This window comes from Chionomys nivalis, chromosome 24, assembly GCF_950005125.1.
Source record: "Chionomys nivalis chromosome 24, mChiNiv1.1, whole genome shotgun sequence".
In the NCBI taxonomy this organism is placed as follows: Eukaryota; Metazoa; Chordata; class Mammalia; order Rodentia; family Cricetidae; genus Chionomys; species Chionomys nivalis.
This window is the reverse complement of record NC_080109.1, coordinates 357302-377528: the sequence shown is the minus strand read 5'-3', so window position 1 is coordinate 377528 and position 20227 is coordinate 357302. Positions and strand designations below refer to the sequence as shown.

The window sequence follows — 20227 nt, the reverse complement described above, 5'->3', positions numbered from 1 at the left end:
ACAGCTCTCCTTTCTATTAAACCATACAGCATATACATTACTTAGAAAGTAAGTCAAAGGAAACAGGGGTTTAGACAGCTGAGCTAGCTTGGTTAATTCCTTTGTGAGGAAACGGAAGAGTCCAGAATGACCACTGGAATAGATTACACATGTCATTCACCCCTCAGAACTGACACTTGTTTTCGCATGTGTCAGCAGTGTTTCTGACTCTTACAGGACATTCCTTCTCTGGCCTCTAAAAGCTTAGATTCTCCTCTCTGGAAGCAGTATGTATCGAGTTACTGATGCTTTCAGGATTCAATGGCTTAACTATCCATTCTTAATTTAACACAGCTCTAAAGTTCACCCTGGCTCCTGAGATTCCCAAAGAATTGGCTCATCATCATTTTTCCTTCTTCCTAACCTTGCCATCTTCACTGTCATAGGCACTGTTCCTTGAAAATAAAACATCTGCAGGTAGCGCTCTATTTCAGAGCCTGTTTTTCCCGGGAAACCTGTTCAACCTGTTCTCCCACATTTGTGATCATCAAATAATGGGAAATAATTGGCAGGATGTTTTTACCAAATAACTTGAAAAATTAGAAGCTTTGTACTGAAGATCAAAGTCCAAATTTTATCCACCAAATGTTCTAAATTCCTTCTTACTCAAACGACTGGGTATATCTTATTTCAGTCCATTTCTCTGTTTACAAAGGGAGAAAGAATGTAGAAACCTAGGCATTAAGAAAACAGGGACCCTACCTGGTCCATATATATATATCAAAGTTCTTATATATCAAGACCCAGGTCGAGTTAAGCTTCCGGCGCGAAGGTCACGGACAAGATGGTGCCCCCAGTTCAGGTCTCTCCGCTCATCAAGCTCGGCCGATACTCAGCCCTTGTCCTCGGCATGGCCTACGGCGCCAAGTGCTATAGTTACCTAAGCCCCGGGCAGAGGAGGAGAGGAGGGTGGCAGCGGAGGAAAAGAAGAGACTAGATGAGCTGAAACGGATTGAAAGAGAACGGGCCGAAGCTCAAGATGACAGCATACTCAAGTGAAGTGCCAGTGAGCTTGCCTTTCTTAAGTCGCTGAGGATGAATAAAGCTTTGTCGTGCGGAAAAAGAAAAAAAAAAGACCAGGTCGAGGGAACTGATCTTCTCAAGTTGCTAAGTTGCTTGGCTATGTTAATGACGCTTGTGTTGGAATATGTGCCTTGCTGGCACTGCTGGAGTTGCTTGGATCTGTCACAAATGTCTCTCATGGAACGTGGGTCATATCAAAACTGCTATATGGATTAGATCGTCTTCTGCTGCTGATAACACAACAGCACAGCTGTGTGCATTTTAAAAGAAGAAGCTATATTTGAGTACAGGGTTCTGGCCCAAGATCAAGGGATATCCTGTCATAATGTAGCTCTTGTTGTGAAGCCGTAAGGTAGCACAAACCTTCACAAAGGGAGAGACAAAGTATGTCTGTGTTTTCCCTCTGGCCAGTCTCTTTCTACAAACCCACCATTTTAGACCATGTAGGTCCTTACCTTCCTTACTCCTACTCAGTTCATAGGGGCCCTATCTCTAAACGGCAAAGTTGGGTTTACTCTCCATGTTCTTAATGTGACACACTGAAGATTAACCTGTTATATGTGATTTAGGGAGACACATAATTTAAGTTGAAACCTGTCTGATTTTATGCTTGCTTCCTGAACTTTTTCTTCATACATCATTACTTCAGAATTTTAAAGTCCCATCTATAATATGCAAAGCAAACTCCGTAGCTGTGAACCTATAAAATCAAGATATATTGTCAGCTTCCCATAGATACTGATGCACAGTAGCAGTATGTACTTCCCAATCTGCAAGGAGGACTAGGGGAACTGATAACACTCATAGGCCCGATGCATGTCCATGTAAAGCCCAGCCTGTCAGATATCCTTGCTTTCCCTGCTCTTCACAGCAGGGGTTTGGGTGTTGTCCCTGTGGGTCCTAAGCAGAGTTGCTGACTAGGATAGCCATGGGCTGTGATAGCAGAGTAGAGAATGAAGAGAATAATCAAAATTTGCAAAGAAAGAAACCAATGACAGAGGAAAAGAGTAGCTCAACCCCACCCCACCCCGCTTGACCTGTGCTTACACGTAAGGGACAGAGTTCACATGACAGAAGGCAGGTGCTGTGTAGATGACACAGGGTCCCAACTACTATGTCCCTGGGCTACTGAACTTTCAATATTTGTCACTCGAAGACCCAGTGTCTTTCTTGTACATGTTCTCTTTCTCAATTAACCATTTCAGCCACTGTCCTTTTGTCCTGGTCCAATTTCTTGCTTTGAGTTACAGTAATCTGGAACCCCATCATGTACCCTGATCCATGCCTTCAGCAGCTTCAGCCATGATTCAAGTGGACCAAGGCACCACTCGAGTGCCCAAGGCCTGAGCCATCCTGCCTCTGTTACTATTATTATTATTTTTTTTTGGTTTTTCGAGACAGGGTTTCTCTGTGGCTTTGGAGCCTGTCCTGGAACTAGCTCTTGTAGACCAGGCTGGTCTCGAATTCACAGGGATTCGCCTGCCTCTGCCTCCCAAGTGCTGGGATTAAAGGCGTGTGCCACCACCGCCCGGCCCTCTGTTACTATTGTGTCTCTACTTATCTTAAGTATGGCGTATACACATGGTGGGTCATTGCCTTCTTGGGGCTGCTCTGGAGCCTTATTCCTACAGCTGCATAGCTATAGAGTCCTGTGGATCTCTCTGTCGAAGCTAGAAGTCTATGGCAAACTTTGTAGTTGAGGATTTTTGCTGATCTTGCTAAGGAGCCAAGCTTAATTTCCACCATTCAACTATCTGTAACTCCTGTTCCAAGGATGCCTATTCCTCTGGCTTTCATAGGTTCCATGCATACAAATATTTAAAATAAAATAAAATTTAAAATAAGTAAAAATAAAATTGTTATGAGAACCACCATGACTCCATATACTATTTTCTTTTTTTTAAACATTTATTTATTTATTATGTATACAATATCCTGTCTGTGTGTATGCCTGCAGGCCAGAAGAGGGCACCAGACGTCATTACAGATGGTTGTGAGTCACCATGTGGTTGCTGGGAATTGAACTCAGGACCTTTGGAAGAGCAGGCAATGCTCTTAACCTCTGAGCCATCTCTCCAGCCCCATATTCTATTTTCTGAGACAAGGTCTCACTACGTAGCCCTGGCTGGCCTGGAACTCACTTTTGTAGCTCAGGATGGCATGAAACTCAAAATGATCCACTTGTTTCTGCCTGTCCATCACTGTGGTTAAAGGTTTGTATCATCATGCCTTGGTCTTTTATCTTCTTTCTGTGACTGTATATTAACTATAAATGATAGGTTTTATTATTGACATTTGCATATATGTATATTATATACTTGGGTCATATTCATTTACCCCCTCTATTACTTTCTCTTGTCCCCCTTCCACCTCTGCTGATCTGCTTTCTCTTCCTCACTAGTTCCCTTTTTACTCTCAGGCCTTTCTCCTCTCCACTAGTTTCAGCAGTGTTTGCTTCCTGCACATGATAGACCAGTACCATGTGCCTGCCCCTAGTACAAGGTACATACAGTCCACTCAAACCATGGCTACCTCACTGGCATATTTCACCAATGAAAAGTAAGGCAGAACCATAATGCTTCCCTGCCTTAGGTACCCTGTATGAAGAACCTAGGATTACCACCTAAAATAATTTTGTTTCAGAAATCTGGAGCTATGGAGGCTGGAAGATTTCAGAGACAGTCACAAGGCCCTTTTCTATTTGCCTTGACAATTACCATACTGTTGCTCAAGCTATTCATTTGCACCGCTGTTATTCCTTGGCACATTTTCTTCGACTATAGATTTTCCAAATGTTTCTATGACATTTTCTTTTGCGCTGGAAATCAATCAGAAGCACCAAGCCAGCTATATCTGTATCTTGTTTAGAAATGTCATCTGTCAGATAAACTAGTTCATCACTTTCAAGTTCAATCTTCTGTAAAATCTGAGGTCATGAGTACAGTGCTCTTGGATTATTTGCAATTGTGTAAAAGGACAGACTTTTCTCCTATACACAATCGGATCATTTCCATCTGAGACTAGTTTCCTGGTCTGCTTGTCACCGAATTCTTCTGTAACTTACAATGGATACAATTCTAGGCCTTTTCTAGTGTCCCCTCTCCAGACACTGCTCTAAGATGTTCAGAGATAGTTTCAACAATGACCACATTACTTGGTATTAATTTCCTCTATTTCTCAATTTTCTATTTCTACACAGAATACCTGAGGCTGGGTACATCTAAAAAGAGTTTATAGTGGGTGATGATGGTGCACACCTTTAATCCCAACACTCAGGAGGCAGAGGCAGATGGATCTCTGTGAGTTCGAGACCAGCCTGGTCTACAGAGCTAGTTCCAGGACAGGCTCCAAAGCCACAGAGAAACCCTGTCTCGAAAAACCAAAATTAAGAAAAGAAAAGAAAAGAAAAGAAAAACCAAAAATAAATAAATTCATACATAAATAAATAAATAAATAAATAAAATAATAAAAAGAGTTTATAGAGCCCACACTCCATGGATACAAATATATGAAAATGGCTTTTGGTGAGAGTCTCCTGGCAAGTGACACCACAATGACCAGAGTTCTTGCAAGAGAAGAAATCATTGTCAGATGGGAAGATGATGAGGCTGGGGAATGGCCACCCTTGCTCTTTCAAAACCAATCTCTCCCAATAACCAACTCAGAGGTACACTGGGAACTGTTACTCCTGAGGGTATGAGGCATGTTTTACATTTGTTTGCTTCTTAATTGGTTTTTTATTTATTTTTTTATTTTTTATTTATTTATTTATTTTTGGTTTTTCGAGACAGGGTTTCTCTGTGGTTTTGGAGCCTGTCCTGGAACTAGCTCTTGTAGACCAGGCTGGTCTCGAACTCACAGAGATCCGCCTGCCTCTGCCTCCCAAGTACTGGGATTAAAGGCGTGCACCACCACCGCCCGGCTTAATTGGTTTTTTAGAACTTAGAATTGAACTCACATGCACTAGAGAAGTGCTCTACCCCTAAGATACATCCACAAGCCGCTCCCTTAAGTAACCTGGGACTTCCCACTAAGCACTACCTGTAGTTAACATCACAGTGGGGACCAATGAATCTTCCAAGACATGACCTCTTAGGGAATGCACTCACACCATCCATAGTGATATATAGTTCGCAGGTTCTACAACTTCTATATAATAGTGTCAAAGAAAACTGGCAGCAGTAAGTTGAGTATTATGGGTAAGTAGAATGTCCAGAAAGTTAATTAACTCATATTCTTCCTTCTAGTCATTCTCTATCTTGATGAAATCTGCTGCCTTTCTATTTGTCAAGTACCCAATCATCTAAAAGCCTGAGTGCAGAAAGATTCCACCTATTATCAAAGAAATAAAGTTTACAGCCGGGCGGTGGTGGCGCACGCCTTTAATCCCAGCACTCGGGAGGCAGAGACAGGCGGATCTCTGTGAGTTCGAGGCCAGCCTGGTCTACAAGAGCTAGTTCCGGAACGGGCACCAAAGCTACAGAGAAACCCTGTCTCGAGAAACCAAAAAAAAAAAAAAAAAAAAAGAATAATATGCCAGGCCTGAGGAGACATCTTGGCCAGTAAAGTGCTTGCTGAATAGGCTTGACTGTCTGACTTTGGATCTCTTTAAACACACAAAAGCTGGCTTTACACCTTTCTCTAATCCCAGAAATCTTGAGTGGAGACAGGACAATCCTTTGATTGGAAGGCTAGCAAACCAAGGTAAATTGATGAGCTTTAGGCTCAAGGAGAGAATTTTCCTCAAATAATAATGTAATAGATGATAGAAAAAGACATCTGAGGGCAACCTCTGACCTGCACATGTGTACACACAAGCAAATATATGCTTAACACACACACAATACACACTCCAACTAAAAAAAAGTCCAGGTGGCTGGAGAGATGGCTCAGAGGAAGAGAGCACTGGCTGCTCTTCCAGAGGTCCTGAGTTCAATTCCCAGCAACCACATGATGGCTCACAACCATCTGTAATAAGATCTGGTGTCCTCTTCTGTACTGCAGGATACATGAAGGAAGAAACCTATATACATAATAAATAAAAATCTTTTAGCCGGGCGATGGTGGTGAATGCCTTTAATCCCAGCACTGGGGAGGCAGGCGGATCTTTGTGATTTCGAGACCAGCCTGGTCTACAGAGCTAGTTCCAGGACAGGTTCCAAAGCCACAGAGAAACTCTGTCTCGAAAAACCAAAAAAAAAAAAAAAAAAGTCCAGTAATATAGTCAAGAATGGGCAGGGAGGTGGTGCACGCCTTTAATCCCAGCACTCGGGAGGCAGAGGCAGGCAGATCTCTGTGAGTTCGAGACCAGCCTGGTCTACAAGAGCTAGTTCCAGGACAGGCTCCAAAACCACAGAGAAACCCTGTCTCGAAAAACCAAAAAAAAAAAAAAATATATATATATATATATATAGTCAAGAATGATAAAACCAAGTAATTGTCTAGGCAATCAGTTCTTTATTTTTGGTTCCAAAAGCTAGGTGGCACACACCTTTAATCCCAGCACTCAGCAGAGGCAGGCAAATCTCTGTGAGTTCAAGGCCGACATGGTCTACAAAGCAAGTTCTAGGAGAGAGAAATCACGACTCACAAAAACAAAATTCTTTATTTCCAGAATAAAGTGGAAAAAGAAAAAAAAGAAAAAATTGAAATAACATTTGATGGAAGTTAAATGAGTTAATATTTCCTGTGCTGGAAATGAAATCATACAGTTCGAAAATATTTGTTTCTCTAAAATTATAGTAATAAATCCATGCATTCAAAAGTAAAAATATTTTCTAAGACAAGAAAAGATTTTGAGCCGGGCGGTGGTGGTGTACGCCTTTAATCACAGCACTCAGGAGGTAGAGGCAGGCGGATCTCTGTGAGTTCGAAGCCAGCCTGGTCTACAAGAGCTAGTTCCAGGACAGGAACCAAAAGCTACTGAGAAACCCCGTCTCGAAAATCCAAAAAAAAAAAAAAGAAAGAAAGAAAGAAAGAAAAGATTTTGAGAAGGTGGCATATTTGACTTTTGTGTTTAATCCTTTGCAATCCCTTGTTTTGAAAGGTATACAGCCAACCTTGCCTAGTGTCAAGAGGCAGCTGGAAGTGTAGGAGTGTTTTAACGTCTAACTATCTGTCAATACTGTTTCTTTGAAATTATGTTGCAATGCTATATTAGTTTTTAAATTTTAGTTTTAATGTAAAGCCCAAAACCTTATTGGGAATTTTTCATATTTTGTGCTATTGAAAATTATTTGGCTTGATAAATTTTGAATATATCTTTTATTTAATGTATACATTTTTAAATATACATTGGTGGATTGTCAAATATTGGCATATCTACTAGTACCAATTTCCTAAATACTGACAGATTTTCTTACTTTAAAAATAGAAGAATTCAAGAATACCCCTACATACCTCAACAGAGAAGTGATGGTTGGGAATTGTCCTAATTCTAAATTTTCCATGAAAGCCCTGGTGGTATTGACTGCCAAGTATACTGTACTATTCCCTTGAGTGACAGGTTTACCACATTCATTTCTGACAGAACATCTACCAAATATCCAAGTGTGAACAACAAGATTTGTCTGCCAATCATTCTCTTAAACAAAAATGACATTCCAGAACAAATGGCATGGGTTCTGCCCACAACTCAGTCTCTTGAGTTCGTCTTCACGAGGCAGCCAACATGACTGTACACAGTAGGATGTCACATTTTGTCATACAACATTCTAAAAGAGAGCACAACAAAAAGGGGCTGACTTAATTAAATTCATTTGTACCACTGCATTGGTATTTTGGAGTGAAATAAGCACTTTATTATTGTACCAATAACACCCTCCCTACCATGAGAAATAAAAGGACCATTATTATGGCTTCAGATCCTGGTTTTCTTGCTGCTAGGCCATGAGGTCTTTCATTCTCCATCACTTTTTCTTTTATTGTCACAAAGCACGCACAGAAAAATAGAAAATATAATCTTGTTTTTTACTTATAAAAAGTTATGACCTTGAAAACTGAAAATGTCTCAGCTGTGCTTAGGAATGGGTAAATTACATCTTAAGATCTATTGTGCTAGACCATATTGACTTGAGGGTAAAAAGCATTATCATAGTAATGATGTGCATTGAGTTTCTTCCCTCAGCAGGGCTAATGAGAGGGTATAGACTAAATTTCTAACTATTCTTTGTGATTTGAATTACAGCTACAAAATGGATTAAATGTACAAATCCAAGAAAATTAGTTTTTTTTTTTTTTTGGTTTTTCGAGACAGGGTTTCTCTGTAGCTTTGGTGCCCGTCCCGGAACTAGCTCTTGTAGACCAGGCTGGCCTCAAACTCTCAGAGATCCGCCTGCCTCTGCCTCCCGAGTGCTGGGATTTTTTTTTTTTTTTTTTTTTGTCGAGACAAGGTTTCTCTGTGGTTTTGGAGCCTGTCCTGGAACTAGCTCTTGTAGACCAGGCTGGTCTCGAACTCACAGAGATCCGCCTGCCTCTGCCTCCCGAGTGCTGGGATTAAAGGCGTGCGCCACCACCGCCCGGCGTATTTTCCCACTCTTTTATCATTTTTTCTTTTCTTTTTTTTCTTTTTTTTTTTTTGTGGCTTTTCGAGACAGGGTTTCTCTGTGGTTTTGGAGCCTGTCCTGGAACTAGCTCTTGTAGACCAGACTGGTCTCGAACTCACAGAGATTCACCTGCCTCTGCCTCCCAAGTGCTGGAATTAAAGGCGTGCGCCACCACCGCCCTGCCTCTTTTACGTTTTTGTTGCTCTGTGCTGGTCTCCCTCTAGTTTTGTCACATTGCTCTTAAAGCATTTAGAATTAAACTAGGCACCTTCCTTAATAAGGTCTTCAGCATTGCCAGCAGAGAAGAAATACGACGTGCTGGACCCGAAATGTCATACTCCTCTTAATATATAAGCATCGTAGGCCCTTTAATAACACCCTCGTTTTGCTGACTGGTCTTCGGTCCTAATTCTTCAGTAGCTGTGGAGTTCCTGATGTGGTTGTGTTGATGTAGACAGCCACTCTTTAATCTCTGCTGCTCGTACCTGGCTTCTGATGGTCACATCTTGCCCTTGCCCTGGTTTTGTTCCTGGGATTTTCCCTGCCAATTTCCCTAATTTATCAAGCTCGCACTGAATTATTCCTGGCTCCCGAGATGTAAGCAATACCAACCACTTAATGTCATTCACGCATGCTCCATTTCCAGCATGTTAGAAATTCATTAAAAAACCCTGCTCGATGTGGGGCACATTATTTTGTAGTTGAAGAAGAGAAGTGCAGGAGCTAAAGTGGGCTTCCCACAGTAGCCTCCTTCCTATGTTTCTGAGAACACAGAGGTGCTTTTATGTCATCCAGAGCAGAAATCAGCACATATGGCTCCTGTGCATTAAAAATGTTACCTCTTCCCAGTAGGACCAATCAGCAGTGTAAAAGATACAGTTGGGGAGGGAAAGGAGGCATTAATTCTTTTACAACAAATCCTATGTGTGCAGCTAGATCATAGGTGCCAATCTAGACTTCGGGTTCGTGAAGGGATCCAGGGTTTCTCCAGCTTGGTTTTCCCCAGTACATTAGAATGTTGTCCACACTTGCCTTGTTCAATCTGAGCTATCTACAGCTTGTCAAGAGTATGTGGGTATAAAGGTGTGTGAGCCAGACTCATTTTTTTTCTTGCCATTTGAGGATTTTACATGAGAGCACACTATATGTAAATCATATCTACTCTCCTCTCTCTTCTGACGCTCCACGTATCCCCCTCAACACTGCCCTTAAGTGCAAGTGTTTGGGGCTAAAGAGTAAAGATTGGGGTTCCTGAAAAAAGCAGATTAAACAAAATGAACCAAAACCACGTAGTCTTCCTTCTTCAGCAGCCAGTGCTGTCCAAAGTTCTTTACCTGCAGATTGGGTGCTGTGACGGTTTCCCCCATTCATGTCAGCATGTTGACTGGTGCAGGCTATGCAGGTCTGGCGTAGACACCCATATTGTTGGCTGCTCATGGGAGCCACATCTCAGTCCTGTCCAGAACACAGCATCAAGCAGCAGACAGCCTGGTCCTTGTGGTTTTACAGTCTTTGTCCTCCCTCTTCTGTCTCTTTTTTTCACACTGAATAGGAGCACTGCTTTAATTGCATTAGAGTTCCTTAAATGTTAATATTGATTTTTCAGTCCTTTCTCCTGATCTATTTATTCCTTGATTAGCCTACAACATGGTGCTTTGAATATATCTTCTATTTCAGAGATTTATTGATTGTCACTACTGTCCATCTTCAATGACTTCCAATTGGTTGGGTTACAGAGGTAGCTTGTTTTCTGTTGGCAAGATGACTCAGTGGGTAAAGGGATGGTGTACTTTGTAGTTGTTGCACATATAAAAGGGTATTTCCATTCTGACAGGTAGGTAATCACTGGTCTGTTCAAATTAAGATTGCTCTTGAGTGTCTCTGCAGAGACTGATATTGCAGGGGCCTGGAACTTGCAGGTAAGAAATCTGATGCCAGGTGGACCATTTTCTCCTTGTAGCAAACTTATACTTTCTATCCAGATGGACCATGTTTTTGTTATTTTTAGAATTCAAAAAGTCTATTTTATATAATCAAACATGGATCTTTCATGACTGGACATACAATGAACCTTTTCAATCCACAATCTTGGTTTCTCCCTCAAATTTGAAGATTTCTTTGGTCATTTATTTTTTGACTATTGTTATCTGACTACTCCAGCCTCAATTAATCTCCCACTACTTTTCTCGGATCAGTCTTCCTGCCTCACATTTTCTTCTCTGCCAATGTGGAAAGCCCAGCACATTCAAGATGCCAGCAATAAGACATGTCTGTTAAGGAAAGCTTCCGGTACTGAGTAGACATAGCTGGAGAGAGAACATATGTGTTGTGGGTGGTAGAGTCTTAGGGACAGTCTTGCCCGGGTCTCCTGGAGCTTACACACCCTGTGATATGGATTTCCGTATATCAAGAATCCATTGATGACTACATTATTGCTTTACTCCATCTTCCCCTTGAAATGAGCATGCTTTCTGTGAGGCCTTATAGCTTGAAATAAGTGATTGTTTTTCCCATTTCACAGGATCTCATAGTTAAGATTATGGAAGAGTCTTTTGACTTTGGAGCCTTATTTGATGTGTAAGAAGATTCCAGAGATTGAACTAAAAAACTAAATTTTGGCTGGGCGTTGGTGGCGCACGCCTTTAATCCCAGCACTCATGAGGCAGAGGCAGGCAAATCTCTGTGAGTTCAAGTCCAGCCTGGTCTACAAGAGCTAGTTCCAGGGCAGGCTCCAAAACCACAGAGAAACCCTTCTCGAAAAAAAAAACAAAAACAAAAACAAAAAACTAAATTTTGTCTTATGAGGCTTTGAGGTGTTGAGGCTGTGAGGGGCCAGGCATAAAATGTCACAGACTGGACCTGAATGTGTTCCATAGATTCATGTTTATAATAGTTGTTTCCCAGTTGGTGGCATGGCTTGAAGGAGAAAGAAATTGTATGATGTAGATCAGTCACTGTGGACAGGTTTTTGATGTCTATACCTCCTGGTTCATGTCTTTCTCTCCTTTTTGGTGCAGCAGGACATCAACAGCTGTCACTTACACTGTTTCTGTCATGGATGAGGCTGCTCTGCCATGCCTGACTCCCCTGTGATGGACTGAAACTCTCTGCAGCTATGAATCAAGATGAAACATCCCTCCCTTCAGTTGCTGTTGTCAAGCATTTTGTCACAGCAGCACGTAGGTAACTCCTCCAGGTCCAGGCACTTGCTTAGGAATCCCCAAATTGTAAGCATTATAAGAGTTAACAATTTTGTAATTACAATGGATTCTAAGAGAGACAGATAGATTCAGATTTATTTTTGCATTTTTAAGAGTTATTTTTAGCTTTTGATTATAGGTGTATATTACATGTGCACATGTGGCAGGTGTGCATATGCATGCTTGCAGCTGCCCACAGAGGCCAGAAGAGGATATTGGATACCACTGGAACCAGTGTTGTTACAGGTGGCTGTAAACACCCTGATGTAGATGCTCAGAAGCGATTTCACATCTTCTGCAAGAGCAGCTCTCAACCACTCAGCTATTTATCCCGTCCTTTAGTTGGTTTTCCTATGATAACATCCCCTTTTCATTCTAATGATGTTTACTTTAAATTTAAAATGCTTACTTTGATAATCGGAATCGCTTTGATCTTGTTTTCTATTTTGTCTTGTGAATGTAAGTACTTTTGAGTTTTTTCTAACTCAGCCCTGTCCAATATACCTTCTCACACTTGTTTCTCAGTTGAGATTTCTTTTTTTTTTTTGGTTTTTCAAGACAGGGTTTCTCTGTGGTTTTGGAGCCTGTCCTGGAACTAACTCTTGTAGACCAGGCTGGTCTCGAACTCACAGAGATCCACCTGCCTCTGCCTCCCAAGTGCTGGGATTAAAGGCGTGCGCCACCACCGCCCGGCCTTTTCTCTTTTCTTATTGAGAATGAAAAACTGTCTTGAAATTCTTAATCATAATCAAGAAACACTACTTTTGATCTCAATACAGTTAGATTATATTTTCAACCAAAATGTTCTCCTTATAATTTGATTCTTATTTCAATCAGTTTGAAGTAGATCTGGAAGGTTAATAGTTTACAAAGAACACAACAGGGTAGCATAGTTTGAAGCCATCATATAACAAGGCACTCCTTTCTCTTGCCATTGGTGTTGTGTAGCAGTTTCCACTGAGACTGAAACATTGCATTCTGCAGGGAAGCTTCTTAATCAGGTAGATAAACAACTCAAAATAGCTTCAGGAAGTCCCTGAAACCACCCAGATTCTCTGAGTCCCTCCATGTTAGAGAAAGTAATAAAAAGTGGTAGTTTTTCTCAAACTGAACAGATCTAAGCTATAAGGAAGAATCTCAAACCACATTAGCTCTCAAGAAGCAGAAATCAGCAGAGCAGCCCAGAAAAGGTTTAGACAAACTGAGGCACCTGGAAAGGGTGCTTTGCAACCTGTTGAGCTGTCTGCAGGCTGAGCAGTGTGCTCCAGGTCCCCAGCTTCACGAGCTGTCACCCACACTTGTGTGGGTAACCCTTCACCCATACTCCTGAAAGTAACCCCAGTAAAACTAATGGGTTCACCAAGTTGGTTTTTTATGTTATCTGTATTTTGGTCTGTTGTGGGTTCTGATGTGGGGTGAGTAGACATGTGTGTTGTATCTCCCTAGGAAAGGTTTTATTTCACACACTTACAAAAGGATGGGAATTTCTTAGAAACATAATTTTTAGGGACCTCATGAGATGACTCGGTGGGAAAGGTTACTTGCTGCCTGTCCAGTTTGATGGATGCTCCAGCAAGGGAGTGCACACACATAAATAAATGTAGAACAAATAGAAAGAAAGAGAAAGGCTGAAATGCTTTTCTTTAGGATGCTGCAGTATTCTCTCCATTTTATTTTGTGCTTTTGAGTTCCACCAATATAAAATCATGGCTGGATTTTTTTTTATACAGATGTTGTTGGTTTGATTCCTAGAAGTTTATATAATTCTACTTGGAGTTTATACTTTTTCTAGGCCTTGTGTACAAGTGTGTGTGTATTTTCTTGTTACTGGAGGTTTTATTGAGTTCTTAAGCACCTTAGAACTAAAATTAGGCCATTCAGATTCAACCCAACTGAAATTTCTGAATATGGTTTCAGTTTTTTGTTAAACTGAAGCATGATAAATACTCTGATTATAAGGAAACTTTTATAGATTTAAGAATCATGTTCCAGGACAGGCACCAAAAACTACAGAGAATCCCTGTCTCGAAAAATCCAAAAAAAAAAAAAAAGAATCATGTTTCTTTTTTATCTCTCCTGCTACTTCTACTTAAGTGTTTACTGTTCATAATTGGAACTTTGAAAATCTTACTTTTATGCATTTATCCCCTTTATTCTTTTTTTTTTACTTTTAAGTTATTCTTTTTTTTTGTTTGTTTTTGTTTTTGTTTTTGTTTTCGAGACAGGGTTTCTCTGTGGTTTTGGAGCCTGTCCTGGAACTAGCTCTGTAGACCAGGCTGGTCTCGAACTCACAGAGATCCACCTGCCTCTGCCTCCCGAGTGCTGGGATTAAAGGCATGCGCCACCACCGCCCGGCTCTTTTAAGTTATTCTTGTAAAATTTTATGAAATTCTATTCACAGCACTTAATTTTTGATCAAGAAGAGTCTGTGGGAAGCAAGTTTCCTTATCATCACAGAGTGTTTTTTTCTGATGGGTCCCCTTGTTTGCTCAATGTGGGTTCTCTTCACACACACTATGATGGGAATGAAATAGATTTTACTACTTTTTTTTTTTTGGTTTTTTGAGACAGGGTTTCTCTGTGGTTTTGGAGTCTGTCCTGGAACTAGCTCTTGTAGACCAGGCTGGTCTCGAACTCACAGAGATCCGCCTGTCTCTGCCTCCCGAGTGCTGGGATTAAAGGCGTGCGCCACCACCGCCCTGCGATTTTACTACTTTTTAAATATTTATTTATTTATTTATTATGTATACAATATTCTGTCTGTGTGTATGCCTGCAGGCCAGAAGAGGGCACTAGACCCCATTATAGATGGTTGTGAGCCACCATGTGGTTGCTGGGAATTGAACTCAGGACCTTTGGAAGAACAGGCAATGCTCTTAACCTCTGAGCCATTTCTCCAGCCCACTACTTCATACTCAGAAAAAAATGATGAAATTAGTAAATGTCCCTTATCAATTCTTTGTCTGATTTGAGATATGTAGATTTTATAACATTTAATGGTACCTGAAGATACTTAATCTCCTCATTCAGGTAAGATTGTAGTAACTGACACAAATAGCTCTCGGAGAAAGGTCTTATCTACAGTTTGAATTACCAAAGAGAGCCAGTATTGGTCAGGAAGGCCATTCTCCAGGAATTATTCTGAACATTTCAAACTGTATTTAATTGGACTGTTATAATCACCATGAGGAGAAGCCCATTTACAGATAATAAGAAGGGTTGTCCTGTCTGGCAGGGACCTATGAGTAGTATATTTTCAGTCTCAAAGTTTTTTTGTTTTTTTTTTTTTTGGTTTTTCGAGACAGGGTTTCTCTGTGGTTTTGGAGCCTGTCCTGGAACCAGCTCTTGTAGACCAGGCTGGTCTCGAACTCACAGAGATCCGCCTGCCTCTGCCTCCCGAGTGCTGGGATTAAAGGCGTGCGCCACCACTGCCCGGCTTCAAAGTTTTTTTTAAGTGTGTACCAAGTAAAACTGTTAGAACAAACAGCTAATATCAGATAAGATGTAGTAAGCTGACTGAGAGAGCAAGCAGTAGTGACGTCATTGAGATAGACATTTGCCACATCCAACAGAAACTAGTGAGGGAATTCCACCTAAACATTCAGGCTTGGGTTCCGTACTGAGGGATGGGCAGAGCACATTGGTCCCTTCATGAACGGGCTTCTTGTTCCCACAGCAGACCCTTTGATGCTGTGAGGATGAATAATGGTGTCCTGTTTCAGAAACAGTTTACACTCTAAGGGAGGACATTTGAAATGAACATGCTGGAGGAGAGGGAAAGGAGTCTTTCCTTACTCCCAAAGTCTGCATTCAAAAACAAAAACAGCACATGACAACATTATTGTAATTTATCTATGGAGAACCCAAGTATCGGGCAGCAGGTGAATAGTTGGCTAAACCAGGATTTGACTTAAGAAAAGAAGCTGAAACTTCTGGATTCTTCAGTTGAACCTACAGGAAATAAAGCCAATTTTAAAACTCTTCTCAAATTTGACTGAAATACAAAGGAAATGAAAGGTTTTCATACCTAAGTCACTTGCTGCAGTCACATCTGGTGTCTGTTTCATGTTTTAGTGTACGAAATTTGGGGCTCTAAGTGCCACTAGAAATCATTCTATATGCCAGTTCCTTAGCTTCTAAAAGAAATCATATTCAGATGTGTCCAGTCTTTTGAAATTGCACAGTGCTATCTATCCTCTACAGATTAATGTTCAAAACCACAGAGAAACCCTGTCTCAAAAAATCAAAAAAAAAAAAAAAAGAACTACACAATTGCCAGGCGGTGGTGGCACACGCCTTTAATCCCAGCACTTGGGAAGCAGAGGCAGGTGGATCTCTGTGAGTCCGAGACCAGCCTGGTCTACAAGAGCTAGTTCCAGGACAGGCTCCAAAACCACAGAGAAACCCTGTTCAAAAAAACCAAAAAAAAAAAAAAATAGAACCACACAATTGACTCTCACACCCCTCTCCCAATTACTTAAACAATCACGAACTTTTTTGTAGGTTAGTAGTTTCATGATGGACTACATTCACATTGTTTTGGGCCTTTATGGATCCTACAACCTGCAGGTTTAGAAGTTCTAAAGAAGAATTAAAAACTATGCTCCAAGTTTGTAGACAGCATCTTCTAGAGAGTAAGCCATGCATTAGTGGACAAATCTCATAAGATCATTTGCAGCTACCCTTACTTGTACAGGCAAGGCGCTGCTAGTCAGCAAGCCCTTCAGATGTGTCCATTTCTTTCATTTGAGTTTGAGTTTGGCCCATTTGATGCTAACTGTCTTGAGCAAGTTGTTTAATTGCTAATGGTCTCAGCATCATCATTTGTAAAATGAAGATAACATTTGCCCCAGTAGGTTATACTAACAAACAGCACTATTGTGGCTCAACCTTAATGCATTACTTGTTGATACCTTTTTAAAGCAGATCCAATGCATTTGCTATGAGTTGTCTGCACATTTACAGAGTAACTTTACTTCAAAATGGTAACAGCTTCCTGGAAGTGGTAGAATCATACGCATAAGGAGTCTTTCTTCCTCAGCTGGAAGGAAAAGGAGTTTTCTAGGGTTTGAGTGTTACATACATTCCTGTGTTAGAAATTTCATCCCCAGCATGGCCGTGCTGAGACCTGGACAGAGGCAGAGAAGGCTGATTTGATCAAGAGAGCTCTGCCCTCAAGAATACTCTTGTGCAGGGGGTGAATTGACCAAAAAAGGAAGGAGTGCCCTCACTGCCTGCCTCACCTTTGACCTCTCCTGACCTTTTGCTCTGGCAGTGAGGTGATACAATACGAATACTCTCCTTAGATGCCAGCACCATGCTTTTGAAATATCCAGTGCGAGCCTGGTCTACAAGAGCTAGTTCCAGGACAGGAACCAAAAACTACGGAGAATCCTTGTCTCAAAAAAATCAAAAAAAAAAAAAAAAAAAGAAAGAAAGAAAGAAAAAAGAAATATCCAGTGTGAAAAACTATGAACTAAATGGATATCTGCTCTTTATAAATTACCCAGCCGGGCGGTGGTGGCGCACACCTTTAATCCCAGCACTTGGGAGGCAGAGGCAGGCAGATCTCTGTGAGTTCGAGACCAGCCTGGTCTACAAGAGCTAGTTCCAGGACAGGCACAGGCTCCAAAACCACAGAGAAACCCTGTCTCGAAAAACCAAAAAAAAAAAAAAAATTACCCAATATGTAGTTTCCTGGTACAGCTGCCAAGAACACTCCAAGAGTACTAGGAATGGTGTAAGTAAGGTTTGCCTCTGATAGTGTTTACTGTTGTATATGTAAATAATCCTCAGGTTTGCCTTGTTTTTACAGATTTATGAAAAGTGACCTTATTATGAACATAGAATGTTCTATATTTAGTAGCATCCTAAGAATGTGTCATCAGAAATTGATGTATTAGATCTATAAGAAAATACTCACTGTGACCCTGGTATAACCCAGAAGATTCATATGAATAGCCATTAAGTAAAAGAATATTTTAATATTTTTTCACACAGTCCTTTCCTCTATTTACAGGATATGAGATATTTTCTTAAAAAATTTCACCACCACCCTTTTATTATATTTTCAAAGACTATAATCCCTGCTTCCTATCTCTCTTCCTTAAAGGTAAATTGAAAAAAGAAGTCTCGACATTGAAACAGCATGCAATTAACTTTTCAAAGGAATAGTTTCCATCTGTCTGTAGGTGTGTGAGCTGCGTGGATTCGGTGAGTGTGAGGCTGACAAGGGTGAGGAGTCACTCTTGTTCTCCCAGTTCTCCACAGGTAAACCCAAGCAGTGGCTGTTATGTGACGGGGCTGCTTCTCCTAGTCACCTGCTGGAATCTTAATCCTGGGGCAATGGGGGGACAGTTGGAGCCATTGGGGAGGTGTTTAGGTAATAGGGTGGAGACCTTGTAAATGCTGTTAGGTGCCTCATAAAATAATCACGTGAGAGGGCCATTTATGAACCAGGACTGAGGTCCTCAGGACACATCAAATATGCAGGCATTTGTATTTTAATGACACAGCCTTCAGAGCTTTGAGAAATATGTACACACACACACACACACACACCCAGTTAATGATATTTTATTAAAGCATTCCTAATGGTCTGAGAGAAAGAGAAACCGGCACCACAAAATGAGAATGTTACTTTAGCCAGAACCCCAAAGCCTAAGAGCGGTTTTGAGACTGAGTTAATATGTAGATGCAGGACAAGGTTTTTATGCTATTGTGAACAGCATACCTCTCCATGGAAAGACCACTGAGGGAAGCTCTAACTTACGCCCAAACTCATAGACAGAGAAAGGTGCAAGGAATCGATCACCTTAGAGACTGTCCAAATGCTGGAGATAAGACTGTGGGCAGAGGCCGGGCGGTGGTGGCGCACGCCTTTAATCCCAGCACTTGGGAGGCAGAGGCAGGCGGATCTCTGTGAGTTTGAGACCAGCGTGGTCTACAAGAGCTGGTTCCAGGACAGGCTCCAAAACCACAGAGAAACCCTGTCTCAAAAAAACCAAAAAAAAAAAAAAAAAGACTGTGGGCAGAAACATGGACGATAGAAGCCAAGCATATGAGGAAGACATTACTGGAAACTGGAAAAGGTTCTGTCACACAGAGTCAATGACCTTGACTGCCTTGTTCCTGTGTTCCAATGTTTTCTGAGTATTAGCCTTCAGAGTTATAAAGGGTTGGATATTTGCATGAAGATGTTTCTAAAATGGTTCAGGTTTCTCCTGAACATCTATAGTAAAATGCAGAAAGAGAAACAAAGACAGAGTTCTTAATTAGAATATGACATGGGTTCTTAGCTTAATAGTACAAAAAATGAGAAAAGTGTGGTCAGTCAGCTGTCCAATGCTGAGATTATTAGTAAGTGTCGGCTAGTGGCTTTTCAGAAATGACCTTACACACTTCTCAGGGATGCTCACCATTGTCACACACATCATACCTCCAGCAGCCAGGGCATGACAATTGTTTCAAAGCAAGGGGCCTGAACCTTCCTGTCCAGCTGTCCTCAATCTCATCATTGATCACTGTACTGTTATAGAGTTTCTGCATTGCTCCAGGCATAGTTCCAAGGAGCTCTGGGGGAGGGGGTGAGAAGCTTCTTCTAGCTCCTGGGGGTCAATGTAGATGCCTCCTGCTGGAAGCTTTCAGCAGATCCCCTGGTGAGCCATAGAACCCACCCAGGAGGCCACCTTGATATTTACTTAGCTTTCAGTTTAATAGATGAACAAAAATGAACTTCTACTCCAAGATGTCTGTAGGTACATGACCAAGGAATAAAGTTTCTACTGAGCTGGGACTATGACCTGAAACTACCTTGGGAGTCAGGGCTGCCCAGTGACACCAAGGCAGCATTCCACCTAGCTTCAAAGGCAAGGCCTCTGCTCTATTTAATTCACATGGCATAGAATTGAGTCAATAAAGGTGAGTCTGCACTTGGACTTGCTCAGAGTCCATTACTGCTTCCTTCATTCGTACTGCTCCTGTGCTGGGATGTCGGGTCATGTCCATCTTGGTTTGATAACACCAGTTCCCAGTCAGTGTAATCCCAATTTATCCAAGAACAGATGACGACTGATTTAGATGGTTTTCAGATTAAACTTTAACTTTTAAGTTAGGTTGATGCTGAAACATATAAAGATTTGGGGATTGTTTCTTTTTTTTATTAAAATAAATCTATTTTACAAAATGAGAGTGACATAAATTTGAGACACTTGGGCCAAAAGTATTTTGGTCTGAATACTTGTTGTCTACATGAAAATGTGTGTGATTGTGTATATTTTATTATTTATTCACATATAATTAATACCCCACTTGCCTCAAACATGAGTATTCCAACAAAGAAAACCTCACAGTAGTATAGACCTGATTGTCATTGATGGCATAGTAATAAAGTATGCTAATGAATGACCCATGGCATTTCCT

At 41.1% G+C, this 20227-nt stretch overlaps 1 pseudogene; it reads left to right on the top strand.

Moving 5' to 3' along the window:
- Window positions 1–799: 799 nt before the first annotated feature.
- On the top strand, window positions 800–1038 carry LOC130865727 (ATP synthase subunit e, mitochondrial-like; annotated as a pseudogene).
- Window positions 1039–20227: the final 19189 nt, after the last annotated feature.